General features: G+C 34.3%; 1 pseudogene; it reads left to right on the plus strand.

Moving 5' to 3' along the window:
* Positions 1-8,639: 8,639 nt before the first annotated feature.
* Positions 8,640-9,030, plus strand: LOC118001056 (annotated as a pseudogene).
* The last annotated feature ends 5,877 nt before the right edge of the window (positions 9,031-14,907 follow it).

Raw genomic sequence — 14,907 nt, forward strand, 5'->3', positions numbered from 1 at the left:
AACATTTTTGAGGCACTATTGACAATATTTTCAGGCATGCATTTTAATAGTGAATAAAATAATAAGTTATGTATCATGCAGCAGTTTCATAGAGTTCATAATATAAAAATGATAGAGAATATTCTGGCAAAGGATAGCATGCATCTGGAGAATCAAGGAGAAAAAAATATATATATATCTACAAAATAAGATCAGAAGAGTCAGTAAGATGGATGAATGCAAATGAGACATTAAAACACTGGTGAAGCAAGCTCTTTGTAATAATGAGAAGAAATTATCAGGCAAGAAGGCCAATTCGACTCAATTAATCAAATATATTGAACATCTCCTATGTAAAAATATTGTGCTACTTGCTGCCAGCATTCTAAAATGAGCTTCTAAAGACATAGATCCCATCCTTAAGGAATTTTTAACCTAATGTGACAGAATAGTATAGAAGATAATACATAAATGAACAAACATTGGTACAATGTGAGGGTCATAAGAATTTTTAAAAAATGCTTTGGGAATCCAAGCAATGACAGTATGTGAGTACAGAATGCATGGTTAACTGACAAAGGAAAATAACATTTTAATAAATGAAGTCGAACACTATTTTAGAACAATTTCACAGACACTGTTAGGTAGTACATAAGACTGAAATAAAGGACTTGTATTATTTTTTAAAAGAAATAAATTAAATAGAAGGAAGCCATGATTTAATATTACTGGTCATAATAGCAGAGGAAACAAACCAAATGAAGAAACAAAGTGTAATCCTTGTCTAATGGTTCTCAATAGTTAGCACCTAAATGCTTGTTAAAAATTCAAACATAAGATTCTCTCTCTCCCTTAGAGAATTTAGTTCAGTAGGCCTAGGGTCAATCTGGAATTTTTAATAATTAATAAAAATATTTTTATTTAAGCAATCCAGACACCAAGCATTTAAAACAATACCCTAGTTTTTAGGAATGCAACTCACTGGATAATATGTTTTTTAGGTGTTGAGTTGGATAAGTTCTTTATAGATCTTGGATACTAACCCTTTATCTCATATGTCATTTACAAATATCTTCTCCCATTCCATAGGTCGCCTTTTGGTTTTGTTGACTGTTTCCTTTGCTGTGCAAAAGCTTTTCATCTTGATGAAGTCCCAATAGTTCATTTTTGCCTTTGTTTTCCTTGCCTTTGGAGACATGACTAGCAAGAGGTTGCTGCAGCTGAGGTCGAAGAAGTTCCTGCCTGTGTTCTCTTCTAGGATTTTGATAGATTCCTGTCTCACATTTAGGTCTTTCATCCATTTTGAGTTTATCTTTGTGTATAGTGTAAGAAAATGATCCAATTTCTTTCTTCTACATGTGGCTCTCTCGTTTTCCCAACACCGTTTGTTGAAGAGACTGTCTTTTTTCCACTGGATATTCTTCCCTGCTTTGTCAAAGATTAGTTGCCTATAGAGTTGAAGGTCCATTTCTGGGTTCTCTATTTTGTTCCATTGATCTGTGTGTCTGTTTTTGTGCCAGTACCATACTGTCTTGATGATTACAGCTTTGAAATAGAACTTGAAATCGGAATTGAGATGCCACCAGCTTTGGTTTTCTTTTTCAACATTCCTCTGGCTATTTGGGGTCTTTTCTGGTTCCATACAAAATAGTATGGAGGTTCCTCAAGAAGTTAAAAATAGAGCTACACTATGCCCAGCAATTGTACTACTAGGTATTTACCCCAAAGATACAAATGTACTGATCTGAAGGGGCACCTATACCCCAATGTTTATAGGAGCAGTGTCCACAATAGCCAAGAAATTATCATATATGGAGTATAAGAGCATTATCATATATGGAGTATAAGATCATTAGATAAAGAAAATTATCATATGTGGAGTATAAGAACAGCACAGAGGATCATAGGGGAAAAGAGAGAAAACTGAATAGGAAGAAATCAGACAGGAAGAGAAACCATGAGAGACTCTTAACTAAAGGAAACAAACTGAGGGTTGCTGGAGGGGAGGTGGGTGGGTGGATGGGGTAACTGGGTGATGGGCATTAAGGAGGGCATGTGATGTGATGAGCACTGGGTGTTATATGCAATTGATGAATTACTGAACTCTACATCTGAAACTAATGATGTACTATATGTTGGCTAATTGAATTTAAATAAAAAAATAAATAAAGTTATCCACATTAAAAAAAAGAATGCAACTCACAAAATATTTATGTTTAAAAAGTAAATAAATAAGAGTGCATTTTATTGATTAGTGATTTCAAAAGAGAAGTCCAAAGGCTATGTTAATCAGTAAAAAAACAATTCTGACAATACAAAGGTAAATAACATCAGTAAATTAGGATTTAATGGAATCATTATGCCTGCACATGAAACTAATTGATTACCCCTGATTTTAAAAGATCGTGTATAAAAATGTTAATATGAATAAATGATATAAATTCTAGAAAGTGACATCTATAAGGAGAATAAGTGAAAGGACAATAAAAGAAAAATAGTTTGAGCAATGAGATTCTAAGGAAAACAAAAAGAATAATTGGTTAGTTGGGGAAAATGGTGTAATAATAAAACAATCTGTTATGTGGAAAGTATAATTACAACCTAAATAAGAGTGAAATAAAGCCAAATGTAATTGAAAAAGTCATGAGATATCAGAGTTGTTTCCAAAGAGATAATGTTTCCAACCCATACACGTGACAGATAGGAACTGGTAGGGGATGAGGACTATAAAATGAACTAGAGGAACCATCAATCACAATCTTTGCATTTATGAACTGCAATGGTACCACATGATTGGCTTTTGCCAAATGCTCTACAATTAAAAAAAAAAAGTAATTTGGAAATGACATAATACCTGATATCAAGTACTATATTGCCAATTCAAATATTTATCCTTAAATTTTAGTGTATGAACACTAAGGAAAAAAAATAAAAGCTGATAAAGAAAAAATAAGAGGAAACAGGTATCATTAGGTGCTAACATGGAGTAATATGAGTAATTCTGAAACATATTTCAAAGAACACTAATTTTTTTCTAAATATTAATGAATATTCTCTTAAAAAGAATTCCTTGGTCCAAAACGTTTGTAAAATTCAGCCTGGACTATTTTTTTCTTGCATATGTATTATTTATATTAACATAAAAAAGGCTCACAGAATGCCTGCAATTTGTAAAAGTCATCTTTTTTTTTTGTTTTATAGCCCAGAATGTCCCAAATATACTTAACCATAGAAAACTATGCTTCATTTTTCATTGAAATACATTGTATCAAAAATACAGAAATAACTGTAATAAGTGCAAATTACACTACACTAACATTTTTCTTTTTTATGTTTGTGTGCCATAGAATTATTTGTAGAGCACACAAACTCACAAATATGTTGTGTGTTGAATTTAGAAAAATTCCCCGATAAATATCTTATGAGATTCTTGATGTGGGCTAGCGGAGGCACAAGTTAATCAATTCATTTGCTCATGGCTTTGACACCAAAGGTTAATTAAGATTGACATCTAACTAGGAGGAGGATTTATTTTTAATGACATTTTACAAATCTTTGTTCTTGCCCTTTTCCATATTTTTTAATGAACTGGAGAAAACTAAAGGAGGTAATCCTATCGAATTTTAGATTAAAATATATAATAGAAATAGCTATGATTTTGGAGTAAAACCTAAAATAAACAGGATAGAATAAAGGATTTAATTCTAGAAATTACAAGTTAAAGATGAGTCAGTCCTTGATCCATATGTTGGTGTAAGCCTGTTGCATACTAATGAACCAGCTAAGGACTCTAAAAAATAAGCAAAATAGGAAGACTGTAAAGGGGTTTCCAAAGTTGGAAATGTGATCCATTCAAAGACGATTTTACCAGTTTATTTTTTTTTCTCTTTCCTCTCTTAGGTCTCCCCAAAGTATAGGCAGCTATTGCAGAGCTACCTGGCAGAACAGTATTGTAAGAGAGGAAAACATAACGTATGAGTTTCCCAGGCATCCCAGGGATGCCATAAAAAAGTACCACAAATTAGGTGGCTTAAAACAATTGAAATTTGTCTCACAGCTTTGAAAGCCAGAGTTCCAAAATCAACGTGTTTGTAGGTTCACATTTCCTCTAAGCCTGTATGGAAGAATCTTTTTTAATTTTTAATTTTGTTTATGTATTTATTTATTTATTGCCTCTTCTAGTTTCTGGTATTTGCAGGCAATCTTTGGTGTTTCATTGCTTGTAGATACATCACTCCAATCTCTGTCTCCATCATCACATGGCCATCTTCTTCCTATGAATCTCTGTCTTCAGAGACATGACATTCTCATCTCTGTGTATGTCTCTGTGTGTCTTCTCTTCTTATAAAGATTTAAAAAAAAAAAGATTCCAGTCATATTGAATTTTTTTAAAAGATTTTATTTATTTATTTGGGAGAGAGAAATGAGGGGAAGCATGAGCAGGGGAGAGGGGCAGAGGGAAAAGCAGACTCCCTGCTGAGCAGGGAGCCCGGTGCAGGGTTTGATCCCAGGACCCTGGAATCATTACCTGAGCCGAAGGCAGACGCTTAACCGACTGGGCCACCCAGGTGCCCCTCCAGTCATACTGGATTAAGAGCCCACCTGACTCCAATAGGAAAACATCTAACTTAGATATTTATCACATCTACAAGGACCCTATTTCCAAATAAGATCAATTAACAAGTACCTGGGGTTAGGACTTTAACATATTTTTGTGGAAAGAAACAGTTCAGCCCACAATAGTCAGAAACCTCATTTTTCTGAAGAAAATAAATAGTAAATGGGGCTTGTTTAAGCTGAAGACTGTGGAGAGACTCCTGGAGAGGAAACAGAGAAAGTGGGTACCCTAATTCCATGTATGAATAAGAACAAGTTTGAGTTCACTCATGGGCTCATATACAGAACAACAACAACAAAAAGGCAAGCAACATAAAGTCTTTGAGAACTACACATTTAGCCATGGCCCAGGTCTCAGATTAATCTCTGACTGGTGTGTGCATGGGACAAATCCAAAGAAGCATAAGCTTTGAAAAATGAACTAGAAATTGTATTGCCAGTGCTTATTTCCTGAAACTAACACAGATGATTGCCCAATAAAACACACAACAAAACAAAACAAACACCTAACATTCTCCTGAGGAGAGGCTCTGCCCAACACAACATTCAAAACAAAACTTACAGGGTATGATCCAAAATACCCAACACACAAAGAGCTACAGATATCTGACCAACACTTAAGGGAAACACAATCAGTTGCTGAACCTGAGTAAATCTAGACAGTGTAATTATCAGACAAAATTTAAAGTGGCTATTATAAATATTCTTCACTAAATTAATAAAAGAAGTTCTCAGAATAGAAATAGAAACTAAATAAGAAAAAAATGTAGGGGCACCTGTGTGACTCAGTCAGTTAAGCTTCTGCCTTCGGCTCAGGGCATGATCCCAGTGTCCTGGAATTGAGCCTTGTAATCCCGCTCCCTGTTCAGTAGGGAGTCTGCTTCTCCCTCTCCTTCTGCCTTCTCCCCCCAACCCCGCTTGTGCTCTCTGGCTCTCTCACTCTCTCTGTCAAATAAATAAATAAAATCTTTAAAAAAAAAAAAAGAAGAAAATGGAAATGTTAGAATAAAAAATAAATATGTAAAAGTTTTAAAAAGTCACTTGTTGGACTGAAAAACAGAATGGAGATGAAAGTGAAAAGAATTACTGAACTTGAACATAGATCAATAGAATGTATTCAGTCTGAAAAAGGGAAAGAGAACAGTTTAAAAAAAAAAAGTGAATAAAGCCTCAAAGACCTAGTGATAACATCAAAAGAACTACCATTAATGCTAATGAAGTATCAGAGAGAGAAGAGAAAGTTATTAGAACAGAAAAAAAATAGAAGCAATAATGGCCAAAATTTACCAAATTTGGTTGAGAAACGTATACTTAGAGATTCAAGAAATTCAGTGAACTCCAAAGTGGAGGAACTTTAGAAACAAAATCAAGAAATACACATGCATATACACATACATACAGACATAGCACAAATAAAACTGCTGAGTTTCAAAACTTGAGAAAAAGTCGTCTAGTGAAAATAACACATCATATACAGGACGATTCAAATCACTTCAGATCGTGCATCAAATATATGGAGACCACTGATAGTAACACATCTTTAAAATTTTAATGGAAAACAGCTTTCCACCTAAAATGCTATATCCTGAGAAAATATCTTTCAGGATGAAGGCAAAAATAAAGATATTTTCAAATGATGATAAAAACTGAAAGATTTCACAAACAGAAGACCTGCTCTCCAAGTACTTCTAAAGGAAGTTCTTTGGCCTACAAGGAGATAATACCAGAGAGAAACATGGATCAATAGGAATTAGAGACCATAACTAGAGAAATACTAAACAGCTGATATTTTTCTATTTAAGTGATACATATACGCACATATAAAATCTTGAGGTGAGGTATACAATGTATGCATATGTAACAAATAGCATAACTATACATAGAAGTTGTAGGGAGGAGGAAAGAATCTACATGGTTGCAAACCTTTCATATTTTAATAGCAATAGCATAAGAAGCAGACTGGGAAAGTTTGATATGTATATTGTAATGCCTGGAGTAACTAGAGGCCATAAACCAATATGTAATTTAACATTATTCAAATAAACCAGAAGATGTCAGAAAAGATGGAACTGAGAAATAAAATAAGAGAGAACAATCAGAAAACAAATGATAAATAATTGAACCATGTCAGTAATTAACATATTACTAAATATTACTAAATAGTAATTGTCAACTACTCCAGTTAAAAAGCAACATAACATTCAAAATGTCCAAGGTAAAATCCAACATTCATACTACAGCACAGATTGAATAGGAATTACTATATAGAAAAAGACACAACTTAAATATAAGACAATGATGAATCAAAAGTAAAGGAATAGAAAAAGATACAGAATGCAAACAGAAAACATACATCTGGAATGACTTGTAAAATACAGATAAACAAGGCTTCCAAAAAAAAAACAACAACAAACTCATCAGAAAAGAGATAAAGAGGGACATAGAGTGATACAAGGAAAAAAAAAAAATATATATATATATATAATAGAAGCTCACCTGAATCAAAAATTGACAACATAGGGAAAGAAATTTAAAAAAATCTGCAGTTACAGTAGAAGATTGTAACATGTTGTGGAGCAGTAGAGAAAAACTTTTATGTTTTTGCACAGTTAGGGCTCTGTGACCAAACTCTACTGAAATTTGGAATTTTAGCTAAAAGAATAAGCCTTGGAAGATAATTTAAGACTAACTAGATAGACAACTCCAGAGAGATTTACCTCTATGGGTGCATGTGTTTATATTTCAAGTGGTGGTCAGAGCTATGACCACAAGAGACAACACTAGGTTATAAAGCTGGAGTTTATATGGGTTTACCCTGTTTTTCTAATTCATCACTTTGCTCATGCCTTTAAGTAAATGTGATTAATAGCAAAGAGACCCTTACCTACTCTACTTAAAGTGGCTGCTAAAAATGGAAATGTTTTTATTTTCTATTTGCAATAAATATTTTAGTATAACTTCAGAAGTAATGTAACATCATTAGGTCAAACAATGAGGATGGTAATTATCAATGAAGTGTGAGATACTAAAAAATGGACAAAAGATTTTACTGCAGTACAAATACAGAACAGATATTTAATAATAAAAATTTGTTAAGGGTAGCCTGGGTGGCTCAGTCGTTAAGCATCTGCCTTCAGCTCAGGTCATGATCTCAGGGTCCTGGGATGGAGCCCCATGTGGGGCTCTCTGCTGAGCAGGGAGCCTGCGTCTCCCTCTCCTACTCCCCCTGCTTCCTGCTTGTTTTCCCTCTCTTGCTGTCTCTCTCTGTCAAATAAATAAATAAAATCTTTTAACAAATTAAATAAATAAATAAAAATTTGTTAAAAAGGAGGAATCTAAAGAAATTTTTGGATTCATTTAGTAACTAAAAAGACGATGCATGTGCTTGGTGTACATATATTTATTATTTGCTTATGAACAAAGACTATTTTCTATGAATCATTAAGAGGATGCTAAACAAATGGATTCAAGTCATATGATTACCGAAATGGAAGTCTGAGTAGCTGAAGTTTACAAGGACTACCATAAGAATGGGGAATATTAATAGGAGCCTGAATGCCTAGAGATATTTAGAACATTGACCAAAGATATTTTAAAAATCTTTGAATTAGGGGCACCTGAGTGGCTCAGTCATTAAGCATCTGCCTTCAGCTCAGGTCATGATCCCAGGATCCTGGGATCAAACCCCACATCTGGCTCCCTCCTTGGCAGGAAGCCTGCTTCTCCCTCTCCCACTCCCCTTGCTTGTGGTCCTTCTCTCACTGTGTCTTTCTCTGTAAAATAAAAAAATAAAATATTTTTAAAAATCTTTGAATTAGCCTATATTCTTCCTTAGTCCTTGGTAGGCTCCATCTGCATCTTATATTGCATACTAAATACAAAGTTTCTATCATAGGATTAGATTTCTGGGAAAGTCAGTCATTTAAAATATTGCCATAAATGAAAAAATAAGCAAAAGAAACCTCTTAGGAGTCATGAAAATGAAATGTACAAGCACTGCTATTTTGAACCATAGGAGACTTTTCCAACCAGGGTCCAGCAGAATGGCTCCTGCGAAGAAGGGTGGCGAGAATAAGGGCCATTCTGCCATCAACGAAGTAGTGACCAGAGAATACACCATCAACATTCACAAGCACATCCATGGAATGGGTTTCAAGAAGTGTGCCTCTTGGGCCCTCAAAGAGACCCGGAAATTTGCCATGAAGGAGATGAGAACTCAAATGTGCGCATTGACACCAGGCTCAACAAAACTGTCTGGGCCAAAGGAATAAGGAATGTTCCATGTTGTATCCATGTGTGGTTGTCCAGAAAACATAATGAGGATGAAGATCACCAAACAAGCTCTACATGTTGGTTACCTATGTACCTGTCACCCCTTTCAAAAATCTAAAGACAGTTAATGTGGATGATAACTATTTGCTGATTGTCAAATAAAGGTATAAAACAAACAAACAAAATAAACCATAGGAGAAACTTATAAATCAACTGCTACTGATTATAAACTTGTGTGTATATATTTAAAGCCAACAAATTGAAAGGATGTTCAACTGAGGTGAAGAAATCAAATTATGGTCAGAAAGAATAAACAAACACACTTTGCTATCAGAAGACATTTATAATTAGTATAAAAAGAACTATTACCCAACAAAAGCCTCTGAAGGTATCAAGTAGAAAGGACTCAAGAATATTCATTATGCTATGTTTAAGCATAAGTAATGAGGAGGTATATATATTTTAATATAAGATAGTATTATTTTGTTTTGTTGTTGTCTATCATCTGTCTCTTTAAGAGGCTTTTGGCTATAAGTAACAGAACAGGAGAGGGGTCTCATAGCACAGTACATAAGAGCTCCAATTTCCCAATTTGGCTGTTGGCCATTCTTGAGGCTCTTCTTCCTACACTGGCTTGATATTATAGGTAGAACATTATAGAAAAAGCAATGATAGGGCACCTAGGTGGCTCAGTCAGTTAAGCGTCTGCCTTGGGCTCAGATCATAATCTCAGGGTCTTGGGATTCAGCCCCGCATCCCGGTCCCTGCTCGGCAGAGAATCTGCTTGTCCCTCTGCCCCTCCCCTCACTCATGCTTGCTCATTCTCTCTCTCTCAAAAAAATCAATAAAACAATGACATATGCAATACTATGCACCAAAAGTCCTGTAGAAGAGAGTGTTTCTTTTTACATACCTCTTTTTATTGTCAGTCACTGCTAAGAAGAATGGAGCTATGAAATTTGACTATTAGATTTTTACTCTTAAGTCATATTAGTGAACAAACTAATTCTACCAACAGGAAAGAAGGAATTGGTTGTTATTCAGGTAACTAGAAAAGGCCTGCTATGTTATCAGAACATGAACTAATAATAAAGGTTGTTAAAGTACAACCATACTTTAAATTTTATGGTGAAATGAGACCAAAATGACCAAAAGAATCAAAACAAATCTTGGAATGAAAGTGTGGCCAGAGAGCATAATTCCAGATAAATAAAAAATTTGGAAATCTCAGAGAGCTATCAAGATAATAGGAGGATTGGAACCATAGGAGTGTAAGAAAAAAAAGCAGATACACTTCTTAAAATTTATATAATTAATGTATCCACCATTTCCATTATTTAAAAACTGTTCCCTTGAGCGCTTACTTTATAAGCAGTACATATCCACAGCATTAGGTAGTTGATGATCAGTAATATATACATTGCTCCTGCTTCATTTTTGGCATTTCAGGAATAGAATCTAAATAAAGGTAAAGAAACAAACAAAATTAATTTATAAAATATAATAGATAATACAAACATAGTACCACAATGGACAGATGAAGAGCTGCTTTATATAATAATGACACTGAGAGCCTATCAGGAATGTGGCATACATGGTATCAGCTATTCAAAGAATCAGTGGGGAAAATGTCAAAAGATCAAATATAATCAAGAATGTGAAGGAGTAGAGGGGTGCCTGGATGGCTCAGTCAGTTAAGCCTCTCACTCTTGATTTCAGCTTAGGTCATGATCTCAGGGTTGTGAGATGGAGCCCTGTGTTGGGTTCTGCACTGGCATGAAACCTAACTTAAGATTCTCTCTCTCTCTCCCTCTGTGCCCCCCCCTCACACACACAAAAAAGAGAATGGGAAGGAATAGAAAAAATGATAGAAGCAAATAACTGAATGAATTTAATGGCTACTGCACAATAATCAAGGAGAATAGTGATCTATGAAGAAATTAGAGAGGTTGTAGAATCTAGATCATTAAGGACATAGATCATGAAAAGCAGTTTGGATCCTATCTTCACCCAATGAGTAGCTGGAAAATGATACAGATTTAATCTGGTAAACCAGAAAACAAGCATAGGATTCTAAGACACAGGACAAATTAGTATAGTAGTTAATATCTATACAAATTAGTTATTTTTTCTCTCCTTTTCCTTCTTCTTTTTCTCTGATTTCTTCTCATTTCCTTTTCTTTCAATTTCCTCTCCTTCACCACAATTTCCTTCTCTCTTCTTTTATTTTCCTTCTCTTCTGTTTTTGCTCCTCCTCCTCCTCTTCATTTTATTTTTCTTCCTTAGCAGGAGCAAGTCTAGGAACTTTATTAACCTGTGTATGAAATCTTGTTAGTGGATTGTGCCTTATGTGGTTATAGAAGTTGGGATTGTATGGGAGCATCATTAAAGAATGCTGATATATAGGGAAAAACTTAAGGAAGACACCTCATTACTTTATGGGAATGCATAGGAGAGAGGTCACTATACAATTTATATTCAAATTCTTCTTTACCAATCCTAGCTTCCTTTTCATATTTAAGAGAATCTTTAGAAATCAATTTGGGGATTTAAGCCAACATTGAGGTGTAGGAAACCTGACAGCATTCATTAATTAATCCAACAAAATGTATTTGTTCAGTACTCATGTCCTAGAGCCCATACCTAGAGTCTCTACCACTGAATTTGTTACTTAATTATCTATTGTCTGGAATCCTAATAGTATATGTGTACATCTTCTCTACCGAGGAGGCCCCTACCTATCTGAGAACATTTATTTTGTAGCTTTTACTACATTCAATAACACCATAAAACATAGAAGAGTATTTGTTTCTGAATAGGTACTCAATAATTATTTTGGAGTCAAATAATTATACATCCATAGTCTATTATAAGTTCAATGTAATTAGGGACTAGGTCACATTAATCTTTACATAAAACATACAGTAGCTTATTACCAAGAAAAGATAAGGCATTCCATGTATTTCTTGAGTAAATGAACAGATGTATTAAGCTTTAAGTTTTAGCATTCAGGAAATATCAAATAAAACACATTGCCATAGTCATCAAATCATATAACAATCCATAGACACTTTTTTTTGCATTTTTCTTTCCCCAGTTTTCTGAAAAACTCTGAAGAGTCAAACAGAAGTAAAACATTTGGTTGAATTTCGGAATTTACCTTAAAAAATGTGTCCAAGAACAGGAAGAATGTCTTCAAAGATTCCCACAAGTATAATCAGGGTATTGAGAGAGAGAGAAAATTCCAGCTGAAGCTGTCACTAGCAGTTAGTGGTAAGAATTTTTCCTCACCGTCCCCAAATTAGAGGGCTAAAGTGTGTGAAGAGTAGTATGGGGGACTCCCTGCATTGCATTAAAAGTTCACAAAAATTCATAAATAGGCTACTTACATGAGCCTATCATTCAAATGGTATGTAAAATTTGTATGGAGTATCTTCTGTTTAAAATGCATGATCAATTCTCAATTTAATATAGGTACCTGGTAATACAATTAGAATTACAGTTTCAGTATTTTCATCTCACATTTTAATGTGAAAATGAAATAATATATTGCTGTCAGTGAATTAAGTTATGGTAAGCAATTTGTTAGTAATAAATTTTGGTAATATATCCAAATGAGAATTCAGTTTTACAATTGACTTTTGCAGCATGATTGAGCCCATAATGAACCATTTGATTCACTTGATCATAGTTTTATTCAGTATCCAGACCTAAACTAAGCTATATACAATTGATTGAGTTGCTCGTATTATAATACATAAATATTTAAGTGATCATTCAGATGATGCACAATTTTTCAAAACATTTTATCATACATTAATATGTACATATATACACATATATACATATACCTATACAAACACACACACCGAAGACTATGTGTTATGCTCTGGGCTATAGGGATTGCTAAATTAAGGCTCACAAACATTTTGGAATTCAGAATACAATACATTAGGGAAATTTCCCGAAAGTAGAACTGCATGTTCAATGTCTGGGTAGAGTGAGGATTGGGAAAAGCTGTCACCATACCAGTCTTCATTAAACCATTTTTCTCAAAACTGATGAGCATGGCCACCAAAATTTTTCAGTAGATCCACTATATCTAGGACTGCTAATCTCTTTCTTTTTTGTGAAGCAGGCAAAGCTATAGTCCTACTTATAAGCTTGCCATCACTTCTCTATAGGTATTTTCTGAGATGGGAGTTGGTAAATAATGTCAGTAAGTGTCAGTAATTATAAGAGAAACCCTTCAGTAAGCATCAAATGGAGTTGTTTTAACATTCAGTTGTTCTACCGCACACTGTCCAAAGTAAAGACTCTTCAGTCATAAAGGATATTTCATAGCTGAGAACATAGTCTATAATGTTAGAGATTGTGATAGTATAAGCAATATCCTTTTTAAATTTAATTCTCAATGTACAAAAACACAGAGAAATCTTGCAAAGACACCTTGCTGTGAGCAGACATTCAAGGAGAATGCATAGTCAATGTGCCTTTAATTAGAAAAGTAGATAGTAGACATTTCAACATGGGCATACACAAAATGTATTTATATTTTAGCTCTTCCTTTTGATATGGCTTTTTGCATTCATGCAAAACTTCAAGGTTTATAGAAAATTAGTATGTACCAATTGTTAGCAGATGTTAGAGATGGACAATGATAGGCTGAAGTGAGTCATATTCATTGAATGCCGTGTACTATTCATAGATTGCTTTAATGTGCATCAACAACATATACCCAATGGTGGTTTGCTAGGGCTGCCATAACAAAATACCACAGACTGAGTGGCAAGCAACTGAAATTTATTTTTCTCACAGTTCTGGAAGCTAGAACTCCAAGATCAAGGTGTCAGCAGATTTGATTTTCTCTAAGGCCTCACTCCTTGGTTTGCAGATGACTGCTTTCCCACTGTGTCCTCACATGATCTCTCCTTTCTGTGGATAAAACTTATCCCTGGTGTCTCTCTGTATATCTAAATTTCCTTTTCTTATAAGGACACACGTTAGATTGAATTAAGACATACCTGAAAGGCTTCCTTTTAACTTAATCACCTCGTTAAATTCTCTGTATCTAACTAAGTCACATTTTGAGGTATTGGGGTTTAGGGCTTCAACACAGGAAACTGGGGGGACAAAATTCAGCCTACAGCAGTAATGTAATAACTGCATATGAAATGGAATTCTTTATGATAGGACACTTGAGTTTATGTCTTTCTTATGCTCTTTAATTTTGCAATTATCAAATTGGCTTTGTATTCCATATTCCAATAAAACTATTTGGATGCATGAAGGATAATAATGTACTGAGATTTTACATATCTTCTGTTTCACAGAAGGGAAGCAGCCTCAGGTGAGAGATACTTACTCTAATTGTTTAATCGAGGCAAAGTGTCATGTTTAAAATAGAGAGGGAGGATTTTCGTTTCACAGATAGATAGATAAATAGCTATAAACAACTTACACGTGAATATAGGGAACATTTGTATGAGATAAACATACTAGCTTCTAATCTCCATCTTCAGGTACCCTGCCAGAATTGGTATTGACCATGGTAGACTGAGCGCTTGTAGTCCACACTCTGAATTCCTGGTCAAGATCCTCTGGTCATGTCTCACCTCACTCTTTACCCATACCATCTGCTCTAGGTTGTCTGCTTCCCATTTTAGAGATTCTAATTGCTGGTCCCCAAGAAGTATTAAAATTGGCTTGTTAATCACTTGGATTTCTGCTTAACATTGCATCTCTCTTCTAACTCAAGACCAAGATATCTGTGCTCTCTGTTATTGTATTCTCTACCTGGAATCAACATTGCTCTTTAAACCATGGTGTGAAGGTGATCTTAAATCTCCTTTCATAGCAGAAATCTTATTCTGTCAACTTTTCTAACAATTTTTTTTCTGCTGAAACAAGATACTTCTTTTATGCTATTATATATATACAGTTATATATATATATATATATATATGTATATATATATAGTTAACAATGGCTCAGGATATTGTCCCTATATTGTTTTCTTTTAAAAGTCTTTACAAAATA

Source organism: Mirounga leonina, unplaced genomic scaffold, assembly GCF_011800145.1.
Source record: "Mirounga leonina isolate KUSES-001 unplaced genomic scaffold, KU_Mleo_1.0 Mir_115, whole genome shotgun sequence".
Lineage (NCBI taxonomy): Eukaryota > Metazoa > Chordata > Mammalia > Carnivora > Phocidae > Mirounga > Mirounga leonina.